The following is a 6,656-nucleotide window of genomic DNA, read 5'->3' on the forward strand; positions in this document are numbered from 1 at the left end:
CACATGGATATATATACTATTGATCCTTTTTTCAGTAGTTCCTCAATATTATACAGCTTTAGTGATTTCAGTTGCATTTTACATTTTGAATTCTGGTGGGGCAAACCAGGATGAGGGAATCTTGTTGCCATTATCAATTTTTTTCAGACTTCTCTTTGCAATCCTGCATATTATCCTCCCAAATTAACTTCAAAATCAGTTTTTCGGTCTTCACAAAAATATCTTAAGATTTCGATTTCATTAGGTATTTCACATATTAATTCCAGATTAATTGACATGTTTGCCCTAATAAATCTTCCCTTTCATGAACATTGTTTTCTATTTATTTTTTCTTCCATGAATTATGTAATTTTTATATCAAGGACTTATATAATTTTATTATGCTTATTTCTAGAAATGTTATAATTTGAGTTGCTGTAAATTGCACTAGAGTGTATTAAATTGTTCTGATTGGGTATCGTTACTATATAGGAGAACAATTGACACTTATGTTAATCTTGTCTCATTCTCTCTTTTTTAGCTGCAACCTGAGAATTTCTAAATAGACATAGCATCTGCCAAAAATTTTGGCTGATTTTTTTCTATTTCACTTCATGTTCTTCTTGTCTTATTACATTTTTTGGATCTACAGAATGCAGTTGAATACTTAGGTCATGGGTTTTCTTTCTATTCAAAGTGTATTTATAATTTTTTTTTTACATGGGCAGGCACCGGGAATCAAACCTGGGTCCTCTGGCATCGCAGGCAAGCATTCCTGCCTGCTGAGCCACCATGGCCTGCCCCAAAGTGTATTTATAATTTTAAGAAGAAATGAATATTGCAGTTTAAATGCTGTTAGGGCATCTAACAAGATAATTATTTGATTTTCATTCTTTTGTCTTTTGTGATTAAAGCTCAAGTTATAGAGCATTTACATGTGCCAAACAATGGTCTATACTATTTACATATATTAACTCATTTAATATTCAAACCATCTTTTTAAAAATATTTTTATTGACAAATTTTCACACACATACAGCCCATATATGATGTACAATCAGTGGCTCACAACATCATCACATAGTTGTGTATTCATCACCGTTATCATTTTTAGAACATTTGCATCATTCCAGGAAAAGAAATAAAAAGATAAAAGAAAAAAACTCATACATCCCATACCTCTTACCCTTCCCTCTCATTGACCACTAGTATTTTAATCTATCCAATTTATTTTACCCCTTATCCATCCTATTATTTATTTTTTCATCCATATTTTTTTACTTATCTGTCCATACCTTGGATAAAAGGAGCATCAGACAAAAGGTTTTCACAATCACCAATCACATTGTAAAAGTTATATTGTTATACAGTTGTTTTCAAGAATCAAGGCTACAGGAACACAGCTCAACAGTTTCAGGTACTTCCCTCCAGTCACTCCAATACATAAACTGAAAAGGGATATTGTGCTGGTCTGAATCTGTGGCGGACCCTAGAAAAGCCATGCCCTTTGATCCTCATTCAATATTGTTGGGTGGGAGCATTTTGATTGTTTCCATGAAGATGTGATCCACCCAATTGTGCGTGGTAACTTTTGATTAGATGATTTCCATGGAGGTGTGTCTCCACCCACTGAACGTGGAGTTGCTTACTGGAATCCTTTAAAAGAGGAAACATTTCGGAGAGAGTCCTTTTTGGTAGAGCCACAAGAAAGCCAGCAGACGCCACCATGTTCGCCATGTGCCCTTCTAGGGGAGAGAGAAACACTGAATGTCATCTGCCTTCTTGAACCAAGGTATTACCCCTGTGTGCCTTAGATTGAACATTTCTAGAGACTTGCTTTAATTGGGACATTTTCATGGCCTTAGAACAGTGAACTTGTAACTTATTAAATTCCCCTTTTTAAAAGACATTCAGTTTCTGGTATATTGCATTCTGGCAGCTAGCAAACTAAAACAGATATCTATATAATGCTTTAAGAAAAAGCCCAGGATAACCTCTCAACTCTGTCGAACCATCTTTTGAGGTACTACAATCATAATCTCTATTTTACAAAAGACCAAGAGAAACAGAATTAGAATAAATTGTTCAAGACCATACCACTAGAAATTGGCAGACCTGGAATTCAAATCCCAGCAGTCTTGTTTGAAAGTCTATAATTTTAACCATTATATAGCCTCTTATTAACGTGATGAATTATATGAAAATATATTTCTTAATAGACAATCATCTTTACTCCTGATATATCTTTCTTGATTATGAGATATTCCACTGAAGTAGAATTTTCAATAATTTATTTACAGTTTATATCATATTCATTATTGAAATTGATTATAATATTTTGGTATTATTCTTATTACTTTCAGGAATACTTGATTCATTAATTTAAGTTAAAAGCTTTACACTTTTTCCCAATCATTAGAAATCTTAAATAAGGAAAGATTTTTTTTTTCCAGATAGAAATTAATCACAAAACAATTTAGGTCCAGTACATTTCTGTGTGTATGTGTGTTGTGTGCATGTGTGCCTGTCTGTCTGTGTTTGTATGTGTATGCAGATTTTTTACTACATTTTCAATTTCTTTTTGCTACTGTCCTTCTCTAGTGTTCAAATTCTTCACAAGCCAAAATTGAAATTGATATTTGTCTAGGAAAATAAAATATTTCATCTAGACTCTCAAGTCTATTGGCATAAAATCGTACCCAATATTCTCTTGTAAATTTTTTATCTCATTATATTTATAGTTATCTTTTCATTTCTATCACTTTTTGTTAATATTTTCCCCTAATCTTCTTGTTCAGAGCTTTCGAGTGTTTAATATTCATAAATAAACTGGTTTGGAAGTGACAAGTACTTTTTAGGGATTGACTTATTTGCTTACCGTTTAACTGTTTTCTGTTTTTAGTTTAATTAAACTTTTACTTCCTCTAGTTTATTTTCTTATTCCTTTGAGAGCTAATTATTTTAAATTCTTTGTTTGTGTATTTTCTAATTACTGAGTTTTTGTAAATTCACTTATGGCTGTAAATTTTCCTTTGAGTTTTAGATATAAAGCTTTCCTCTTGTTTTGATTTTTTGTTTATTTCTGTTTTTATTTTTTCTTTAAACTGACTCATTTAATATACTATATTTTAATTTCTGTTGGGTAGATTTTTGTGACTATTCTCTTCTTAATATATATTTTGATTTTGCTCTATTTAGAGAATACGGTCTTTGTTTTTATATATATTCTTTAAATATTTATGAATATTATTTATAGCTGAATACAGGATCAATCTTATTAAATGATTCATTGGTATTTGAAAAATCATATTTGCTGTTTTTTGAGAATAAAAGTTATCAATCTCTAAAAATCAAATTTGTTTTTGATGTTGCTCAAATTCCTGTGAAGTTTTGTTGTTGCCGCTCTATTGAAATATCAGTTTCTAAAAGTGAATTTTTCTCTCCTCTTCAATTGTGGATTTGTTAGTTTCTCCTTAAGTTGCTGTGTGTGTTTCTTTATAAATATTAATGATATTGTGTAGGGCACAACTGTTGATTACTAATACCTTCATGATGAATTGCTTTTTATTAATAAATGATATCCCACCTTTTCTTATTTTATACTAATTGATTCCATTCATCTTTTTTATATTGGCACTCTCTTTTGTTGTTAGAGTTAACTTGGTATATCCTTCATCCTTTCTATGCCATTTTTTAAAATATTCACTTCTTATAAATAGTGCATTTCTGATTTACATGTCTTAATTTTTTAAAACCCAATCTGAGAGCTCCTATATTTTAAATAGTAAATTTACCTCATTCACCTGTTATTTTCATTCATATTTTTGAAATTATTCCTGCCAATTTTGTATCCTGTTGTTTTGTTTTTTCTTTTCTACCTTCTCCATCCTATCAGTCCATGTTTTCAGTCACTTTTCTGCATTGATTCTATCTCAACTTTCACCCTACTGTCATTTTTAGTTTCCTCTTCAGCATCATGAGCTCATTTTAATTTAATATTTCAGATGCACAAAAAATATGCTCAAGGAAGGCCCAGACTTCTAGAAAGATGGCAGAGTAGGATAAACTGCATTCACCCCTGCTCCATAGAACAAGGTAGGGGTCGGGTTAAAAATGACTGGGACTGCAGTCCTGGGGAATGAGTGATCAGAGAGGGCTTTCAATATTCCATTGGTAGGAGAGAGGCAGGGAGATTGGGATGGGGAGAGAAGCGTGGGTCTGATCAGCCGTGTTCCCCACCAGAGGTGGGCTGTAGTACGCAGGGAAGTGCGGATGCAAGGGAACTGATTGTCCCTTGGCTCCAGTCTGCCCCAGCTGCTGCCTAGGGAAACCTCCCCAAACAGCAACTGGTTACAACCGGCAACGCCCATGGAGAGCCTGGAGGCATGCCTAACCACTCACCATGAAAAGCCATACCCCCATGGGCTGGGAGCAGTTACCTAGCCAGGCACCGTGAATACCCATTACGTCACGTATGGTGAATTGTGGGTTCTCCAGATGCTGGGCCCTGTGATCAACTGCTCTCCTGGACACTGTGATCGGCTCTTCCTTCCTGCTGCCACATGCCAGGAGCAGCCCCCCTTCCATGCATGCCATCAACCAAGCAGGCCACTGCAGTCAGGGAGGGGCGGGCATGAGGGGAGGAGGTGCCTCAGGAGAGGAGTCTGGGAAACTCCCAATCGGCCTCGGTTTTGTTTTATATATATATATATTTTTTCCTATATATTTTTACTAGTAGTGGTAGTATTTTTTTATTTATATTTATATGTGTTTTAAATTATAAATATTTTAATATTTATTATTTAATATTTATTTTTACTGATTTTTAATTTTTTTATTATTTATTTCTAATTTTTAATTTTTTTAAATTTTCTCTACCTTCTGTGGGCCCCAGTTTGAGTTCATTCCCAATGTATTTGAAGTGTCTCTTCTGACTTCGGGGCATACTACTGCTGAGATGGGTTTTTTTCAATATATTATTTTATTATTTAGGGGGAGCAGGGGAGTGTATGGGTTGGGAATAGAACCCAGGTCTCTCATGTGATGGGCAGGCATTCTGCCACTGAACTAACTGTGCTCCCGTACCAAGATATAAATAGACCCTCAAGTAGAATTGTATCCCCTACTTGAGATCCAGGCATTGGCTTAGCAGGGAACTACTGATAAATCAAGTACAAAAGAGTACCTTCAGGGTGGGCCACAGTGGCTCAGCTGGTAGAGTTCTCGCCTGTCATGCCGGAGACCCATGCAAAAAAAAAAAAAAAATCTTCAGTGCAAAACCAAGTAAATACAAAACTTTAGATGAGTAAAGGAAACTAACTTGATAACCTTTTTAAGATAATCAAATGTCCTGAACACAACAGAAAAGTACAACGTGTGTGAAGATTCAGGCAGAAATGACCCAGCCAAACGACGAAATCAAAACACCAGAGAGGCACAGAATGCAGAACAATTACACGCATATATGTATAAAGAAATATAGGATATCAGGAAGCACTAGAAGAGCACAAAAGAAGAATTTAAAAGATTAAATAGAAAAATGGCAGTTTTCACAGAGATGAAGGATAAAGTAGACCAAATTAAAAATATACTAGAGACACACTATAGTAGATTCAAAGAAGCAGGAGAGTAAGTGAGCTAGAAGACAGAAAATTGAACTAGAGTGCATGAAAGAACAAATTATAAGAAAGATGGAAAAAACAGAACTGGATCTTCGGGAAATGATGGATAACAAAAGGCACGCAAATAGAAGCCTCACTGGCGTCACAGAAGGAGAAGAGTAAAAGGCTGGGAAGGCTAATTGACGACATAATCTGGGAAAATTTCCCAATCCTTATAAAAGACATAAATATGCAAATCAAAGAGGCCCGCAAACCCAAATAGAATAAATCCAAATAGGCCAACTCCAAGACACATACTAATCAAACTGTCAAATGTTGAAGAGAAACAGAATGTCCTTAAAGAAGCATGAGAAAAGCAATGTACTACATAAAGGGGAAAGCACATACATGAGACTGAGTTTGGACTATTCAACAGGCACCATGGAGGCAAAACAGCCTTGATAGGATATATTTAAGATCCTGAATGAAAAAGGCTAAAGAATTCTTTAACCACCCAAGTTGTCTTTTAAAATTGAGGGAAAGAGTAAAATATTCAAAGACAAACAAAGACTGAGAGAAGTAGTAAACAAGAGACCTACTCTACAAAAAATACTAAAGGGAATCATGTTAGCTGAAGAAAAAAAAAAGGCAGGAGAGGAAGGTTTGGAGGAGGACACAAAATTGAAGAGTACCAACCAGTAAGGGGAATTTAAAGGATAAAAGGAGAAAGAGGTTAAGGAATATATAGATCTGAAAAATAAAAACCAAAGGATAATATGATAGACTCAAGAACTGCTGTTATAGTAATAACTTTGAACCTTAATAGACTAAACTCACCAATTAAAAGATACTGATTGGCAGAATGGATTAAAAATTAAACCCATCTATATGCTATTTACCAGAGTCAAATCTTAGACCCAAGGACACAAGTAGATTGAACATGAAAGGATGGAAAATGATTTTCTATGCAAACTGTAATCTAAAGAAAGCAGGAGTAGCTATATAAATTTCAGATAAAATAGACTTTAAATGCAAAGACATCATAAGAGACGAAGAAGGACACTACATTCCAATAAA

The sequence above is a fragment of the Tamandua tetradactyla genome, chromosome 1 (genome assembly GCF_023851605.1).
Source record: "Tamandua tetradactyla isolate mTamTet1 chromosome 1, mTamTet1.pri, whole genome shotgun sequence".
NCBI lineage: Eukaryota > Metazoa > Chordata > Mammalia > Pilosa > Myrmecophagidae > Tamandua > Tamandua tetradactyla.